This window comes from Poromitra crassiceps (assembly GCF_964638095.1).
Source record: "Poromitra crassiceps genome assembly, chromosome: 9".
Taxonomy (NCBI): Eukaryota; Metazoa; Chordata; class Actinopteri; order Beryciformes; family Melamphaidae; genus Poromitra; species Poromitra crassiceps.
In genome coordinates, this window is record NC_139630.1 from 37,323,048 (window position 1) to 37,329,804 (window position 6,757).

Genomic DNA, 6,757 nt, shown 5'->3' on the forward strand with positions numbered 1-6,757 from the left:
TACTTCAACCATTCTCTATAATCCACTTTCATACAAATCAAATAATCACATGAATCTGTTCCTGGGCCCTGAGCTGACACAGTTATGTTTCATTATTTTGTTAGCAACTGATTAGTTACAAATATTCAAATGACTTAATTCTGTAATTTTGAACTGCTGCACTGACTGATCCTACATGTAGGCTAATCTAATTACTCTAACCTTTTTACTGCTTAATAACATTAACATTAGCAGCCGTTAAATGTAATCCGTTCTGTGATCAGGGAGCACTGGATTTTAATCCAACAAGTAATAATCAGATTACAGTTTCAGTAACATCATCACATTTTTACCTATTACTAACAAGAAAGTGGCCTACATAGTGAGGCATCCTGCACCATTGAACATCTACAACACGCAAGCTTTTTCTATGTTTTTGTGTAGTCTATACTGGTTCACTAAAATAAATTAATGCTCATAATCTTAAAATGTTGACACTGAATCATAAAATCCAATTGAGAAAGAAATGCAGTTCTGCAGGTAGGCCGCAATTATTATTTTTGCGGGCATCCATTGGTACCATTTCATGCTAACTTGTTGGAAAGGGGGCTAAATAACGCTCCAAATTTAGGCAAAATTTTGACGAGGGAAAAACGATTTCAAAGGGGTCCCTTTGGGTTCTCTGGGTACCTACGGGTCTCCCCTTTACAGATAAGGTACCATTTTTCACAGCCTTAGCAGGTATAAATGTACATAAAGCAGTTTTTAATTTTCAATTTTTTAATCAAGTTTGAAATTACCATACCATTTACATTGTAAATGGTATAAAAGGTCAGTGCAGCCTGTTAAAACATACTGAATTTGGTCATATAACTAAATTGGGAAGGGGATGGCCTCCCTTTCTTTAGCAAGTCATTTTGACAGAGGTTTATATAACCCAACATGGCTGCCATTGATGTGAAGCGATGCAGGAGCGAGAGAGTGGGAGAAATCAGAGAGAGAATGGAACACTTTACCATGCTGCTGTGATACAAAGGCCAGTTATGATGTTAATGCACTTAGATCAAATACTAACTCTGAATTACAACTCAACTGAATCCCTGTTTGACTGAATAATTTCCAATTCAACACATGATTAGGCTATACTGCAGATGATCTGCAGCAGTCGACCTGGGCAAAAATAACAGCGGGGTGTGAGAGGAGGTCAGCTGTTAACTTGAGTAATGTAAACGAGTGGCTGAATAAATGTCAATATATAAAAGAGACTAAACAGTTCAAGACTTAATCAATCCATAAGTAGTAGATAGCCAATCATAATGCCTCATCCTAAATTTGTATTGATTTGGATGTAATTGTGGATGAATTCCTGAATTTACATATATACATTATGTTTTAGTATCATTTTTGAAATTCATATTGAGTAATACAAACAATAAACCATGATTTATTTATTTAATTTACAACTAGCATTCAGTAAAAGTTGCCAAAAACCCTTGTTCTCTTTTAGCCTGCATATAAACAAAAATCACAACCAGGTGTTGAAGTAAGCGATGCAGCGTGCAGGTCTAGGAGCAGTTAACTGAGATGTTTGGTTTTAGCTTTCCACAGGCTCATTTTTATTTCAGATTACAACAATGCTTTGTAACACTTTTTTTTCATCTTTATTTGAGCTTATAACCTTGATCTGAGGACATATAGGCTGCATCTAAGTGGAGGAAGGCAGATGGATGCATCCACCATCTACTGCCCAGGGAGGCATTTATGATTCAAACCATGAAGCACTGGTGATATTGCCGTGGCAGTAAAAGATGGCCTCATATCCGTTAATATATACACGGAGAGTATCTGGCCAGCAGATGTTGGTATGAATTTCCCTTGATACACGAGTGGATGAAGCCGACACGGAGGGTACAGTTAGGACCTCCGAAACAGAATAGCAAGCAGATTGCTCCCTCAGTCATCGATGTGAGACACACAACCTGGTGGGCGAAGCAGTCTGTCCAAGACGATACACTGAGTGAGACAAATCACTCCTTGACTGACGGCTTGGCACCAGGATCTACTGTTATAGGCTGCTGCTTCCCTGATTCTTTGTAGCGGTGGTTGTCGATAATTGTGTTGTTGATCTTGATTGATGATTGTGTGAGTGGTTTCCATTGCCATTTTGGCCCCAGTGTTGGTCCTTATTTGGATTCCTCATTACTGTAAAAACACGAATCCCCTTGTAAAATAAATCGCTATTCCTCAGGCTTAGCTGATGAAGGCTGTGATATATACACTTAGTTTAACTGCTGTTGACAAATGCACTTACTGTAAGCATGGGCGGAGTTAATGGGGGGGCCAGGGGGGCCTGGCTCCCCAGTCGTAAAAAAAAAGAAAGAAAAAAAAAGATCACCATTGTAAATCTCCATCTCACTGTCTGGCTGAATATGATCATACAATTTATATCCACTTTGACAAGAATCACAGGTATCTCTTTGCTAAAGCTGTGACAGGGGGGCCTCTGACAGGGCCTTGCTGCAGCCGCCCCCTCCCTCTGGAATGCCCTCCCCAGTCATATCTGGCCAAAACTCATTGTCTTTCATACTGATTATGTCATCTTTCCAAAAAAGCCCTTTTCACTGGTGCTTTTGACCTATAGTATTTCTCTCTCTCTCCCCCTCTCTCTCATCTATTTTAATATTTTCTCTCTTTATTAAAGTTGTTTTATCCTGTATTTGTAAAGTGTCTTTGAGCACGGTCAAAAGCAACAGTGAACAGTGAAGCACTATATAATATACATTACATTACTAAACATACAATAATGAGTATTAATGTTCTGTAATTCTACTCATATTCTAATATTTCTTATATATAAACGGCAAAAAAAAAAAATCATCAAATGTGTGTCTCCTGCAGAAGTGCCCCCCCCCAGAGCTAAAAGTCAAACTCCGCCTATGACTGTAAGTCACTTTGGATCAAATTGTCCATCGCTAAATGGCGTAATATAAAGTAATGTAATTCTAAAATGCAAATGTGATATGTGGCTATTAATGCATGAAAAATTAGGTAAATTTACTAGGTACTAATTATACCCTCAATCTGGGCATTTATTTGGTAAAATGTCATATGGGTTGATTGATGAAGGTAGAACTTGCAATGGCCATCTCTTATCACAAGCAATGCATTCATTACAAATAACCCTTATTGATACAGGGCAGGACAGGCAGACGCAGAACATTTAGTTCATTCAAAACAATGCTCTGCTTCACATCCAGTGCAAGGACATTGATTTGAGCAGTTAATGGGTTAATGGGGGAGGTTAATGCTTTGCTCAAAGGCACAAAAGTGACAGCTGGTGGAGGGCAGAGAGTTTCTCTCTAAGTTTCTTCACCTTGAATTTCACGGTCCGATCGGGGGGTTCCGACTGCCACATGTAATAAAAGTATAAACAAACCATCTACAGCTTTCATATAATTAAAACCAATGGCAACTGGTTACGTGCAATGAGTCCTTCCTTGCATCAATATCTTGTTTAGAGGGACAACAGTGTCAAAAGTTAAATCCATAATGACACAAACCCAGTAGTGCGGTGAAAATGGTTCAACAGATAGCACTAAACCTTCATTCCAGATGGCTGTTTAATAGCTAATATAAGACATAGTGATATATTCATTTTGGTTTCATCCATGAGAGACTATACAGTCTGACTCCAATTTCTGCCAACCCAACAACCAGTCACTCATCATTTCATCCCTTTGGGTATGCTGGGGTGAATTGAACAGGATTATCCTACACACTTATCTTGAAAATGGTGGAAAATATTTTCATTCAATACCTAAAGGGATTAAATAATTTGTCAGATTAAGATTAGACACTGGATTATAAGGATGTCTTCTCGCCATATCGGTTTATCTCTCACTCAATCAACACATGATCATTTTAAGATAAGTTTTAGAGTTAACCGCCATGCAGACTGAGAAATCCTGCTTCTCTGCACAACTGTTTTGCTTGTGGTAAGCTCTCCTGATCCACAGAGAGGTGGTTTGTGAAGCATCATGGCTACAGGGCTAACAAGCGGTTTGTGAAGCATCATGGCTACAGGGCTAACAGGCAGTTTGTGAAGCATCACGGCTGCAGGGATAACAGGCAGTTTGTGTATCATGGCTACAGGCACTTTATGAAGCATCATGGCTACAGGGCTAACAGGTGGTTTGTGAAGCATCATGGCTACAGGGCTAACAGACGGTTTGTGATCATGGCTACAGGGCTAACAGGTGGTTTGTGAAGCATCATGGCTACAGGGCTAACAGGTGGTTTGTGAAGCATCATGGCTACAGGGCTCACAAGCGGTTTGTGAGGCATCATGGCTACAGGGCCAACAGGTGGTTTGTACATCATGGCTACAGGCACTTTATGAAGCAGCATGGCTACAGGGCTAACAGGTGGTTTGTGAAGCATCAGGGCTACAGGGCTAACAGGTGGTTTGTGAATCATGGCTACAGGGCTAACAGGTGGTTTGTGAAGCATCAGGGCTACAGGGCTAACAGGTGGTTTGTGAATCATGGCTACAGGGCTAACAGACGGTTTGTGAAGCATCATGGCTACAGGGCTAACAGGTGGTTTGTACATCATGGCTACAGGGCTAACAGGTGGTTTGTGAAGCATCAGGGCTACAGGGCTAACAGGTGGTTTGTGAATCATGGCTACAGGGCTAACAGACGGTTTGTGAAGCATCATGGCTACAGGGCTAACAGGTGGTTTGTACATCATGGCTACAGGGCTAACAGGTGGTTTGTGAAGCATCAGGGCTACAGGGCTAACAGGTGGTTTGTGAAGCATCATGCAGCTACAGGGCTAACAGGCGGTTTGTGAAGCATCAGGGCTACAGGGCTAACAGGTGGTTTGTGAAGCATCAGGGCTACAGGGCTAACAGGTGGTTTGTGAAGCATCATGCAGCTACAGGGCTAACATGTGGTTTGTGAAGCATCAGGGCTACAGGGCTAACAGGTGGTTTGTGAAGCATCATGGCTACAGGGCTAACAGGTGGTTTGTGAATCATGGCTACAGGGCTAACAGGTGGTTTGTGAAGCATCATGCAGCTACAGGGCTAACGGGTGGTTTGCGAAGCATCATGGCTACAGGGCTAACAGGTGGTTTGTGAAGCATCATGCAGCTACAGGGCTAACAGGCGGTTTGTGAAGCATCAGGGCTACAGGGCTAACAGGTGGTTTGTGAAGCATCAGGGCTACAGGGCTAACAGGTGGTTTGTGAAGCATCATGCAGCTACAGGGCTAACAGGTGGTTTGTGAAGCATCATGCAGCTACAGGGCTAACATGTGGTTTGTGAAGCATCAGGGCTACAGGGCTAACAGGTGGTTTGTGAAGCATCATGGCTACAGGGCTAACAGGTGGTTTGTGAATCATGGCTACAGGGCTAACAGGTGGTTTGTGAAGCATCATGCAGCTACAGGGCTAACGGGTGGTTTGTGAAGCATCATGGCTACAGGGCTAACAGGTGGTTTGTGAAGCAGCATGCAGCTACAGGGCTAACAGGCGGTTTGTGAAGCATCAGGGCTACAGGGCTAACAGGTGGTTTGTGAAGCATCAGGGCTACAGGGCTAACAGGTGGTTTGTGAAGCATCATGCAGCTACAGGGCTAACAGGTGGTTTGTGAAGCATCATGCAGCTACAGGGCTAACATGTGGTTTGTGAAGCACCAGGGCTACAGGGCTAACAGGTGGTTTGTGAAGCATCAGGGCTACAGGGCTAACAGATGGTTTGTGAAGCATCATGCAGCTACAGGGCTAACAGGCGGTTTGTGAAGCATCATGGCTACAGGGCTAACAGGTGGTTTATGAAGCATCATGCAGCTACAGGGCTAACAGGTGGTTTGTGAAGCATCAAGGCTACAGGGCTAACAGGCGGTTTGTGAAGCATCAAGGCTACAGGGCTAACAGGTGGTTTGTGAAGCATCATGCAGCTACAGGGCTAACAGGTGGTTTGTGAAGCATCATGCAGCTACAGGGCTAACAAGTGGTTTGTGAAGCATCATGGCTACAGGGCTAACAGGCGGTTTGTGAAGCATCATGGCTACAGGGCTAACAGGCGGTTTATGTGTCTCTGTGGCTAATCCTCTAAACTCCCAGTCAACCCGCCTGTCTGAGACCGCCTGGCATTTCTCTGCCTGCAAACATCAATCGCCTGCTCTCTTCTCATTCACTCCCAAACAAACACTGCTGCTGCTGCTGCTTCCTAATCCTCCATTCTACCAGCTGCAACTGCAAACAAAGGCGAGGGAGACACGCAGCTCCCTATTGGATATAAAGGCGAGGGAGACACGCAGCTCCCTATTGGATATAAAGGCGAGGGTGACACGCAGCTCCCTATTGGATGTCCTGCTTTGCTTTGCTTTTCAAAGTGGGACTCCCCGGAGATCCCAGAGGCTCAGCACCATACTAAATAGTCCATGGGTTTAAATACGGCTTCACAAATGTCCCATTTGTCGCATGTCACTAATTCTCCCATCGTTGTCGTTACTCTGCAGGAGTGAATTTTATATTTCACATTTCCATGTGTAAGGGTTTAGCACCTTGCTCAAGGGCACTTCAACAGGACACATGACGGTTATTGTTATTATTGTTGGGGGGGGATAGGAAGTGACAATTCAGAAATGAGAGAGTCCCTCTAATCGCAAGGCCAACTTCTGCAGAATGCATGTGACCAACAACCCATAGATAGAAAGCCTCCTGTTAGACCCAGGCCAGTAGTTTACTGGTAATGAGGCAATTTGTTGAAA